This window comes from Prionailurus viverrinus, chromosome A2 (genome assembly GCF_022837055.1).
Source record: "Prionailurus viverrinus isolate Anna chromosome A2, UM_Priviv_1.0, whole genome shotgun sequence".
NCBI lineage: Eukaryota > Metazoa > Chordata > Mammalia > Carnivora > Felidae > Prionailurus > Prionailurus viverrinus.
The window spans coordinates 55,815,860-55,828,450 of NC_062562.1; the positions used below are offsets into that span (position 1 = coordinate 55,815,860).

At 51.2% G+C, this 12,591-nt stretch overlaps 1 protein-coding gene across 1 annotated transcript in view; it reads left to right on the forward strand.

The window, feature by feature from the left end:
* The first annotated feature begins 206 nt into the window (after window positions 1–206).
* Window positions 207–12,591, forward strand: part of IQSEC1 (IQ motif and Sec7 domain ArfGEF 1) — a 367,317-nt gene continuing 354,932 nt past the window's right edge. Inside the window, exon 1 of the mRNA XM_047839958.1 lies at window positions 207–226. The gene's annotated coding sequence lies outside the window, so the exon portion shown is untranslated. The remainder of the gene's footprint in view (window positions 227–12,591) is intronic.

The window sequence follows — 12,591 nt, forward strand, 5'->3', positions numbered from 1 at the left end:
TTCAGGGTGGGATTCCAGGTCAGAAGACCAGCAATGTGACACCTTGGGGGCTGGGCCTGGGGACAGTCTGCTGAGACTGGAGAAGGGATCCCAGGAGAGCTGGGGACCTCACATGTCCCCACAGCTCATGTGCTCCAGTGGATCTCCCATAGTGGAAGGTACTCGCATCCTAAGTTTGTGTTCTCTCTCATTGCAGGTCTGAAGGTGAGAGCTCCCGGAATGTCAGGTATGTGTGTCATCGGCCTCTGTTTGTGCGTCTGGGTCCTGGGAGCGGGTGGCTTCAATGAAACCTTGCGCTTTGGTGTCTCTGTGATGAGGTCGCACTGGGTCAGAGCCCTGCTCCCTTGCTGCTCCTGGCCCTGGCCTGCCACCTGAGGACCGTGGCCCTGCCGTCTGCTGGCTTGGTGTCCTGGAGAGAGAGCACCGGTTTACTGTGCGGGCTTACTCGGTTCTAGAGTGACCTTCGTGGGGGGTCACCTGGCTTGGTGGTAGTTCCATCCCCTCAAGGGCAGCGGCGGTGTCCTAGGCTGTGACATATCTACGACCAGAAGCTTCTCGGCTCAGGCAGTCCCTGGGGCCATACAGGGCAAATCTCTGGGCTGTTTGGTGGAGGGGCGGGCTCCTAGCAGCCTTGAATGATGCGGTGTCTCCATGGCCCGTGGAGAACACGATGCCTGCAGTTGAGACACCTGCCTCTCCTCACCCCCACCAGTGGAGGGGGGGGTTGGCATGGAGTTGGGTCACAGCTGGGGCTCCTGACTGGATGAAGGGAGGGGCAGCTAGGAACCAGAATCCCAGGGTGCTACTGCCTCAGCCCAGGGGGCTGGGGCCAGGCAGGTCTCAAGGCTTGAGTTGGGGGACCAGGACGGCCATGAGGGATGGGAGACAGCGGGCTGGTGATGAGGGTGGGGGAGGAGAGGAGGAGCATGGAGGCAATTAGGGCCACAGGGACGCCCAGCCCCACTGGCAGCAGATTTCAGATTTCTGAAATCGCTCTGTGACTGGGCACAACACAAATTGTGCATCCTGAGCCTGGAGCTGGGAGTTTCGGGCTTGGGTGGGGTCCTCTGGGCAGCCTACGGAGAGAGAAGTGCAGATGGGTGACAGGTAGGCTGCATCGTGGGGAGGCTCCAGGAATCAGCATGGCGAGGCCCTAGTGTGTACCCGCGCACTCGGCTTGGGCGCAACTCGGGACACGTGAGTGGTGGTCCCAAGCCAGGGAGGCAGAATAGGGGGCACTGGGAGGGCTGGGTCTATAGACCCTGAGTCCGGCAGGGTCCCAGAAGGAAGCAGAGGCACACGCAGGGTGAGGGGATGGAGGAGTGTCATACAGGGGCTATGGATGGGGTGAGGGCCAGGTGGCCTCCGGGCCTGAGAGGGGAGAGGAGATGCCCTGAGAGACGGAGAATGGCCCAGGCCAGGAGATGTGGGAGGAGGGGCAGCTGGGCATTCTGGAGCCATGGCCCCTCTGAATATGTGCAGCCATGAGGGCAAAGGGAAGGTGCCCTCCATGGACTGATGGGGAAAGGCCCCAGGTGCGCCGTTTCCTGAGCAAAGCAAGGTGTGGGAGAGCGTGTATCTTACGTTACATTTGGGGTAAGAAAAGTTGCATGGAAGAATGTGGTTTCTTGCTTATAACGTTTGTATGCATAAGCAATGGCAGGAGACCTGAACAGCTGTTCAAATGATCCCTTGGGAGGTAAGGAGCCAGGCAGGCAGAGATAAGAGTGGCTGTGAGCCTCCTCGTAGTGTGCACTGTGCTGTCGCTTGAGCTCGGAACCATGCAACATGTATTACCTGTCCAGAAAACTTGTTAAAAATGAAGATTTACCAGGGTGCCTGGGTGGCTCAGTCAGTTGAGCATCTGACTTCGGCTCAGGTCATGATCTTACAGTTGTGAGTTCGAGCCCCGCGTCGGGCTCTGTGCTGACGGCTTGGAGCCTGGAGCCTGCTTCAGATTCTGTGTCCCTCTCTCGCTCTGCCCCTCCCTCGCTCATGTTCTTTCTCTCTCTCAAGATTAAATAAATAAAAAAACATTTAAAAAAGATGAAGAGCTATCTGAGGACAGGGAGGGTTGCTGAGGGGTAGTGAGCATCCCGTTCCTGGGGTATGCACAGACACTGGAAGGGGATTCACAGGGGGCATAGGAAGGAGAGGTGCCTTCAGCCCCAGGATCTGAGCCCTCCCTGCTCTGTCTGATACACTCCCCCAGAAGGTGTTCCTGGCTGATGACGGGGCGCCCTTCACCGAGATCTCCTGAGACCAGTGGGCTTTCACCTGTAAGTGCCAGGAGATGTGTGTAGGGTGGCTGTCTGGCCCTGCCCAACCCCACCCACCCCCTGCCTCAGCGTTCCCTGCGGTGGGCTGTCAGGAACCTGATTCTGCAGGCCAGGTGAAGCAGGAGGGCAGTTCTCTGCTCCGAGGAAGGGTGGGAAAGACATTTCAGTGGGGGGGACAGGAACACCAAGGACCTGCTTGGTGAGAGAATAAGGAATGGCCTCGGAATGGGGCCCGGGGCTGGGGCGGGAGTGGGGACTGTATGGAGACTGGAACCTATGTCCCCATAGGTTCCAGGGAGCCTGATCTTCTGCTGAGTGTTCCCCCAGGGGCCCGCCCACCAGAAGGACTGGTCTAAAAGTCAAGTCTGACTGTGACCCTCCCTGCTTTGCCCTCCATGGAGCCCCTTTGCCCAACACTCTCTAGCTGTGGCTCTCACTGAGGGCCCGTGAGCCAGCCGCATCTCTCGTGTGCGGCCCAGTTTCCTGCTCCTGTCCCCCCGGGGCACCTTGCGCGGCTACCCAGCAGTGCTTCCCTCTGGTTTCAGGTGTGTCCATTGGTTCCCTGCCTGTCTTCCAGCTTGTCTGTGGGACTAGTGCTGTTTCCTGTGCCCCCTGTGTTCAGCAGACCCACACCTCTGTGAGAACCTCAAGCCGTGGCCCCACTGAAGCTTTGAGGGGGGGATTGGCTGAAGTGCCCTGGCCCTGCTTGCCCTCTTTGGCTTCTTGTGCTTGCTTCTGATATCCATGTTCACTTTGATTTCTGTCCTAGTGACTTGAACACTTAGCCCCAGGCAGAGTAAGGAGCCTGCATGAAGCCCCGGGTTGTCTCCCGGCACAGAGCACAGAGCACAGAGCACAGGGCAGGCCCCAACAGGCCAGGCCGTAGTGGAATGAGTTCACCTTGGTCTCTCCGGGCACCCTGGGCACAATGCCTTGCCCACAGAACTGGTGCAAATTAATGTTTGCTTAATTGGATTCGGAACTCATAAGTATTTTCAGGCTGTCAACTGGAAGGGAAAAATAAGTGGACCATCTGCCCTGCTCAGTGGAGACCCCTTCCTCTCCCCTGCTTCATCCCCCCTTCCACAACAAACACCAAACACAGGGGGCAGAAGGGGCCACGTCTGAACTCAGAAAAGGTGACGTCTGGCTTTCATTATACTGGCCAAGGTCTGGATGGACACCAAGAGCGGATGATCTTTGCTAAAGGTTAAGGAAATGAACCCTGAGACCCTCCTTACCCCACCCCTACCCTGGGGTCCCTGCTTGGTGAGGGTTTTTTCTTTCCACTCAGAGGACGTGAGCTACAGCCTTTCTGGCAGTCGGAGCCTCCCCGAGCAGCAGGGAACGGGTTTTGCCGGGAGACGCCCGTTTGCGATGGCGCGCGCGCTCCTTTTCCCCCGGCCGAGACAGGTGCAAACTCAGATGGATTCATTTTCCACAAACGAAACGACTCGGTTTTGACCATGTTGCAGACTTAGGACTTGGCTCCCTTGTTCCCGGGGGTGTGCGTCTGGTTTTCACTCCATTCCGAAGGAGCCGGTGGAGGCTCCCAACTTTGAACCTTCTAATGATAATGATTTACTGGTTTCAGGGGGTTCGGGGTGGGGTGGCGGGGGGAGGTGGGACAAGAAGAGTGATGCAGAGTTTGGAGTCTGAAGGAATGATTAGCTGCGTGGAGGGCCCGGGGCCAGTGCTGATGCTATAGTTAAGGCACAAGGACTTTCCGCAGCGCCAAGGCATCACCTTTTGCTTCTCATCAACCCCTGGAAACGAACTCAGTCATGTTCACTGATAGGAATCAGTACCACGTAATGAGTGTCCGCCATGGGTCGGGGCCTCACCGCACCTGTACAACCAACCCCACCCGTTCAAGAGGGTTATGGTGCGCCCCAGTGTTTGAGCTCTGGGAGACTGGGGTAGAGAAATGCTGAACAGCTTCCCTAGACAACACGGCTTTCAAATGCAGATCTGAGACTTCCCACCCAAAGCCTTTCCAGGTCCTGTCCTTGGTGCCTGTGGAAGGTACAGATTTCCAGGCCCTGTCCTTGACGTGTCTGACTCGGTAGGGTCGGGGGCCCGAGACTCTGAATTTTGCCCCCTTCCCGCGTGATTCCAGCAGGCAGCCTGGACACCCAGCCTCTGTCCAAGCAGGCCAGCGTCCAGTATTCGGCTGTGCCCAGCTCACCAGTGTGAGCTCAGAAACACCGAACCCCTGGCACAAGAATCCTAAAACCCTGACTGGCATTTTCCAAAGGTCCCAGCAAGCTTCTCGGGACCCTGAGCAGCCAGCCAGTGAAACCTGAGGACTGCTTGTTTGGGGAGTGTGGGGGCTGCTTCTGGAGCAGGTGGGCTTGGTTACAAGTGTTGTCTTCATTGGAACGAGGACGTGGAAGGGAAAGCAATGAGTCCAAATTAATCCGTTTTCCTGTGAACATCTCCCACCACCCCGTGCCGAGGCGAGGCAGCCTTTGTAATTAACCGCCTGGGCCTTTGCTCCCCCCAGACCCAAAATGGGAGCGTGCGATTTATTTTGTGTGCGAGGTGGTATGAAAATTGCCAAAGTTGGCAGATGAGGCTGGGATGTTGGTGGAGCTGGGTAAACAGGGCTGAGCTGTCTGTCACCTCCAGGTCGGAATGGGGAGCTGGCTCCAAAGCAGGGACAGGGGCTGGGGCCACGGAGGTGCTGTGCCCAGGGCCGAGCAGGTGGCCTTGGGAGGAGAGCAGAAACTTCTTAGCACTGTGGATGGGAGTAGAGGCACTACAGTTCTGAAATCAAACCCTTCTCCTCGTCCTACCCTGTGTCACCACGGACCAGACACTGACCTCTCCAAGCGTCAGAGTCCACGCGGGTTCAGCGGTCTTTACTGAGTGCCTGCCGTATGTAGTGGACCCAAGTTCATCTGCCTGATGCGCATAAAGACCATCACTGAGACACGGGGTATAAAGCAAAGCAAGAGTTTATTCCAGAGGCAGGAGGGCGAGCCTCACATCCACCTCCCTAGAGGAGGAGAGTCAGGGGTACTTAGTGGCGAAGGAAAAAGGTCAGGGTACAAAGTTGCGGCTGCTAGCCCTTTGGTTACCCTTTTCAGTCCCCAGGGTCTTTTGATCCGCCCTCATTCTTGTGGGTATTGGGACCACGACCCGGCCGCGGCCGTTACTTCCTGCTGAGGTGGGGTGGAGACTGGGGTTAGACAAGTGGAAACTTTGGGGTGGGAAGGAATGTCCTGCATTACCGGGATTTTTGTACTTTGGTCAATAGTTCCTGTACCATGTTGTGTCTAGGGTTTTAGGGGTACTGGAGAACGACAGGCAGCATGTTGTCCTCAGGGCTTGATTCCCTTGGACCAGTTCCCCCGCGTCGGAGGTTCAGGTCCGGCAGAGGCTCACTGGTCTGAGCCGGGTCCCTTTCGACCTCCTCCCTGCTGACAGGGTGTAGGGAACCTGTGGATTCTTGTCATTCCAGTGTGAATCCACGGCTCAATTCCCTGTAGTCTCGGGGGAGTGGGGGGTCAACGGCACCTCGCAGGGTCTGACGTGTCCAGTGAGGCTGGAGCTGGTCCTCTGGGCTCCCGCTCTTCAGGTCTTTAGTGACATCTTTAGTGACACCTTTGGATGTCACCAAGGGATTCAGGCAGCGTGAAGACACATCTGTGAGGTACATCAGCCTGCCGGAAGCAAACTCAGGCCCTGGATGTACCTGATAGTATCCAAATCGCTGGTGGGAGCCCCGCCAGCGACTCCTAGGTCACGAAAAGAACATAGAAAGTCTTGCATATAACATTCCACAGGGGCTTAAACCAAGCCCTCTTCTAGGGACCACTCTTTCCCAAAGCAGGGCAGATGGCACGGGTTGTTCCCAAGTGAAGTGGGTTTCTTGGCAGAGCTTTGCCAAAGTTCATTTTTTTCCCTTTTTCCACTCTCTCGGTGTCTCCAGGAAGCGTGTGATTTCCACTGAATGCCCAAGGCCTTGGACACTGTGGTTGTCACTCCATTGTCACTCTGAATTATTAGCGGCACTCCAAACCTAGAAATGATCTCGCTTCAAAGCATTTTGACCACTCCCGAGGCCTTCCCTGAACACCAGGGAGGAACCTCAACCCCGTTGATAAAGGTGTCTACAGATACAAGCAAACCCCGAGAATTTCCCATTGTTCTTTGCATTCTGGGAAAGGCTGCGTGCCGGTCTTCCCCAGGTTTGGGGCGTCTCAGTCGTATACCCTTGAGAACTTGTGGGCACCCAGTCTTAGGATTGGTTTTAGCACAAGCGTTGCCTTTTGTAGCATTTCGCCGAAATCGGAGCCCGCAGTATACTTCTGGATCCACTGGAGAGTGGCATCTTTCCCATAACGGGTGCTTCGAGGAATGTGGCTAATTATTTCTTTCATCAGATGCCCTAGGGTAAGGATTCATTCTGTTTCCAGCCGGTGTCAATGCCAGCACGGTGTCCAAACCCCCACTCCTTACTTAACTCCTCTTTGGTCCTCCAAGGGACGTTGGGGTCGATATGTAGTTAAGTCTATCTTTGGCACGAAAGCTCTTCCAGAGGGTCTTGGAGTCTTTGACGGGCTGCCAGCATGGTTCCCTTGGGCAGTCGGTCCACTGTGTGGCGTCTTCCGCAGCGGACGATGGCTGATGGGTCACCGCTGCACCCAGCTCTTCCTTGTCTTTGACCCGTGGCACCGTCCCCATCCGTGAACACGTCCACGTCTGGATGCTCCGATGGCAGCTTGTCCAGTCGGGATGGCTGCGATCAGCTTGTTCAGCTTTCCGTGTGTCTCTGGTGACCTTTCTGAGTGGCCCTTAGATCACCGGGCCACTCTTCTCTCACGTGTACCTCGGGTGGTCTGGCTTCGGTTTGCGGGGCTTCAGGGAAAAGCAGTGTTCGTTCTCAGTGCTTCCAGTCAACACGGTGGGAGAAAACTGGAAACCTTAGTTTGGAGAGTCAGGGTCAGATATTCAAGGAAACCACAAGAATTCAGGACCCAGCCCAGGTGTATAGACAACCAACGAACCCTCCAAGACGGTTCTTCCAACTCTGATCTTACATTTTCACAGGCGTGTTACTGGAACAGTCTCTCTCTCTGAAACCACCCTCATCTCCACCAAAGACAGCCAGATTAGGACACGTTTGTTTGTAAAATTGTCCAGTTGAAGCTGGGCCCTGTTTACACAAGCGCCATCACGACGGTGATTGGTCATATAGGTGTTTGGTTTTTTCAATCTGCTTCGCTGGAACTTTTCGTAAGGAATGTCAGATTGAACTTTTAACAGCCTTGTCAGGCTAAAGAAGCCAAGCCAGATACTGGCCATCAGCCTTTGCCTGCCATACCTATAGGTGTGGGTGGCTCCCTCTCTTCTCGAGATCCCCCAAATACCCTGAGGTTCCTGCACCTGCCAGGAAGTGACGACCTTCCTTATTCGCCTGGTAGGGCTGCTGGAAACTTTGTAAGCAAGGTACGAGGCAAGTTTTCCAAGGGGCTTCATTGGCTCGGCAAAGTCAACCTTAATTAGCTCCTTAAAGCTCTCTGATTGTAGCTGAGTCTAGGCATATCTCCCTCAACTATGACATTCCAGTCAAAGCCTTGGCAACATGACCAATGTTTCCAGTGGCGTCCTGTTGCAAGGAGAACGGATTCGTATCGAACTTCTGCAAATAAATACACTGCCGTGAAAGTACGAGAATACTCCCTGAGAGTTTTGAATTCTGGTGGTACCAGGTAGGGAGAAAGGGATAAATGTTTCCTATCTGTTTATGAAGAAATTAGTTACCAAACGTCTGCCAAATGTCATGGGCAGACTTAAATTTAGAAGAGCAAACATTAGAGGACCAGCAATGTTTACACAAGTGTCTGTTTGAAAGCAGGTTCCCCATTAGTTCTGGGAATTCTTACTAAGCTTAGCTTGATGATCCTGAAGGGATCAGAGAGCTGTATTTGTCAATGCAGTGCAGCTGGCAAGGAGATTCTGTGACACACGATACTTCAGTAGTTAGTATTACAAGCGATGACGCTATACCAGGACATATCAAAACCTTAGGAATCTTATAAAATCTCTAGGACACTTAGAGCAATCACCCATACAACAAAGCCTAAGAAGGTTCCTCATCGCTTATTTGACGATGCCTCCCGTGTCATTTGACACACCGGGGAATAAGCCTAATTCGTCAAAAAGACTTCCATTCACAAGCTGGGTTTTTGGAAGTTGGTGAAATACCAGAAGGTTTCAAAACACGTGCCTAAATAGGATTACAGATCATTACAAAACAGGATACTTATTTAGCCGGGATGGCGAGAAGAGATTCTCAAGGTAAATGCAGACAGCAAGGTAACTGGAGCTGTGAGCAAACCTTAGCTCTCTTCACACTGAGCAGATTCAACTTTCTTAAGTAAGCAAAGACCTAACAAAGACAAGACATAGGGACTTTGTTTTTCTAGGCAGATTAAAGATAAAGAAAAACCTCTGTTGATAATGTAGACCCATCATCTAAGAAGCCTCTGTCACATGAACAGTGAGAAAACCCAAATTCCAGTCTTATACCGCTGTACTTTGGATATTAAAACTCATTCGTTGCAACAAGATGAATTTTTAAAAAGATATGCAGTCCCTTCTTTCTTCCTCCGTGTCACCTCCCACGTTGATACATACTTATTTGGACAAGGACATCCAGGGCACTGCATGGGTCTGAGTTCTTGGGGCGGGTGTTGGGATGTGCTGACCAGAATCTCCGGCAGGAACCCAGGTCTCCCAGCCATAGCAATGCTGCCTACAGCCTTCGACGCTCAGACATCATCAGGGATCGCCGTGACTGTAGGCAGCGGCCTTGCCAAGGGCATTGCCCGCTGCCCAGGTGGTCACATCCAAAGACGCTTACGAAGAGCCAGCCCCTTTCACCTAAGTTTGGATGCTTCCGAAGGGCAGTCCAACTTTCGGGACGGCTCAGAGAGTCGGCTAAGGCTTCCGTTGAAGTGTCACTGCTCAACTTCTGCCTGACATCGTTCTCTGCCTCCCCCTTCTCTTCCCCGGGGGTCGATCGCTGCCCTCATAAACTTGTTTCTTACATGCGAAACTCCAGAATCTCGGTCCCGACCACGCATAGCATTTCTTTCGAAAGATTCCCTTCTCGCAAACCTTCTGCAATTTTCCCTTTCGCATTCCTTCAGATTTTGTCCTACGTTTTCCCCTCTTTGTTTTTTTTTAAATTTTGTTTGAGAGAGAGAGAGAGAGCACAAGCGGGGGAGGGGGGGAGAGAGAGACACAGAGAGACACACAGAGAGAGAATCTCAAGCAGGCTCCACTTGGAGCCTGACAGGGGGCTCAATCCCACAACTCTGGGATTATGACTTGCGCAGAGGTCAGGAGCGGGATGCTCAACAGACTGAGCCACCCAGGTACCCCAAGTTTTCCCTCTTTGAATAACCAGTCTCACTTTCACTAAATACAGAATTTTTTCCCTTATTTTTTCAAGTAGCCTTAATTACATGTGTTAAAATTATTTACATCTGTCTGTCTGTCCTTCGCTTGCCCGTAAAGCTTCAGAAGCCATTGGACAGGGCTCTAACGTCTTTTTCTTTTCCATCACATTTTGGGACAGTCACAACGCCAACAGCTGGTTTGACTTACAGTAAACACAAGCAGAGTGAAACTATCATATTTAATGTTGGCAATTCTAAAGACTAATGTCCATTTTCACGAAACAAACAACGTTACATCAGCTTTCATACCAAATATTTTCCAAGATCACTTGAACTTGAAAGACACCTGGGGTTAGTTTCTATCTTTCTGAGTTTTAGAATGCCCAGTTCTTTTTTTTCTTTTAATTTTTTTAATGTTTATTTACTTTTGAGAGAGAGAGAGAGACAGAGAGACAGAGAGAGACAGAGCGTGAATGGGGGAGGATTAGAGAGAGAGGGAGACACAGAATCTCAAGCAGGCTCCAGGCTCTGAGCCCTCAGCACAGAGCCCTACGTGGGGCTCGAACCCACAGACCACAAGATCATGACCTGGGCTGAAGTCAGACGCTTAACCGACCGAGCCACCCAGGCGCCCCTAGAACACCCAGTTCTTACAAGCACTTGCCTTCAAACCAGCTAAGTAGAGTACTTTTACAAATTAAGTTTCACAACCACCACCCGGAGGTAGAGAAACTATCTCACATTTACAACATACATAGACACACGTACCATTCCACAAGCAGGGTGCAAGCAAAACCTTAAAGGCCCAGTTTCCTAATATCTCCCTTTTACAAAACACAGCTAAGTGCGAGATGGTCTTTCCATTTACGGATCCCTTCATCGGTCGTCTTTCTCAGGAGTCTGATGAATATTGTGGTGGAGCAGAGTTGCCAAAAACAAACGATGGCCTCGTTTGGGAGACACCAGCCCATAGGGCTGGATGTGCAGATAGATTGTCCTTTCCCGGTGTCCAACGAGGACATGGCTTGTTGTATTCAAAGATGCCCAAAGCAGTCAAAGCAGCTGACAGACCAACTGAAGCCCAGGTTACCTCCGTGAATTCTCCCCTCCCCACCCCACACCCTGCCGCGCTTCAGCTGTGTCCAGTCTGCGGTGTGGCCCATCCGTTGTGGACGGAGGCTCGCAGAAGAGGTCCATAGATGTTCAGCCTGATTCTGGAGACACTGCTGGTCCTCTCTTTCCACAGACAAGAGAAAGGTCTCTTTTGTCGCTGAGAAAATAACTCATCTGGCTGGATATTTTAGAAAACTCCTCTGGTGACTGTCTGGAAGGTGGCCCAGAGATATTTAGGGTGCATCAAAGCAATGGCGGCCTGATAGAATTAGTTAGGAAGTGTTCTTTCCTGAATTTTTTGGAAGAGTTTGAGAAGATTGGTGTCAATTCTTCCGATGTTTGGTAGAATTCACCAGTGAGGCTGTCAGATCCGGGGCTTTTTTTGGTCAAGTGGTCTTCGATTACAGCCTCAATCTCCTCCCTAGTTATGTACGAATCTCTTCCGATTTTCTCTTTCTTTGTGATTTAGTCTTAGTAGGTTTTCTAGGTCTAGAAGTTTGTCCATTGTATCTGGATTCTCCAATTAGCTGGAATACACTTGCTGATAGCACTCTAACCCTTTCTACGTCTGTAAGGAGTCAGCGGCAATGCAGTCATTGAGTCTTCTCTGCCTCCACCGGCAATCCGGCTAGCAGTTTGGTGTTTTCAAAGGACCAGCTCTTGGGTCCATTGATTTTCTCTTTCGTTTCTCTAGCCTCTGTTTCATTTATCTCCGCTCTAATCTTTATTATTTCCTTCCCTTTGCTACCTTTGGCTTTTTCTAGTTTCTTAAGTTGCACGTCTATGGTGTTGATTTAAGATCTGTCTTGATGTTTACTGTGAGCGTTTACAGCTATAAATTTCCCCCTCGCCACTGCTTTGTTGTTTTCCAGGAGTTTTGACGCGTCGTGTTTCATGTCCCTTCACCTCTACGTATTTTCGCATTCCACTGTGATTTCTTCTTCGACACATTGGTTCTTGGAGAGTGTGTGTTCAGTTTTCACAGCTTTTTAAATTTTCCACTCTTCCTTCTGTTACCCATTTCTGACTTCATCTTCTTGTGGTTGGAAAAGATACTTTGTATGCTATCTATCTTGTAAAATCTACTGAGACTTACCTCGTGACCTAATGCAAAGACTGTCTCAGAGAAGGTCCCGCGTGCCGTTATTGTTGGGTGGCGTTCTGTGCCCGTCTGGTAGATCTGGTTGAGCTATCGTGTTCTTCAAATCTTCTGTGTCCTTACTTAACTTCTGTCTGGTTGTTCTGTCCATTATTGACAGTGGGATATGGAAGGCTCCAACGATTATTATAGAACTATTTTTCCCTTCAGTTCTGTCGATAATGGCCTCTCATTATGTGTGTAAATGTTTATCTTGCTGTACTGAACCTCTTAATTCATATAAAATGTCCTTCTTTGTCTCTTGTAACATTTTCTGATTTAACGTCTGTTTTGTCTGGTATTATTACAGCCACTCCACCCTTTCTTTTGGTTACTATTTGCATGGAGTATCTTTTTCCTTCCTTTCAAGTTCAACTTTTTTGTGTCTTTGGATCTGAGTCCCTTGTAGGTAACAGATAGTTGGATCCTATGTTTTTATCCATTTCACTAATCTGTTTAATCTGCTTACATTTAAAGTCATTACTGATAAGGAAGGAATTCCTTCCGTGGTTTGCTCTTTGTTTTCTATATGCCTTAATTGCTTTCTGTCTCAAATTTTCTGCATGACTATCTTCTTTTGCATTTAGTTGATTTTTTTTTGTAGTGAAACATTTTAATTCCCTTCTCATTTCCTTTTGTGTATGTT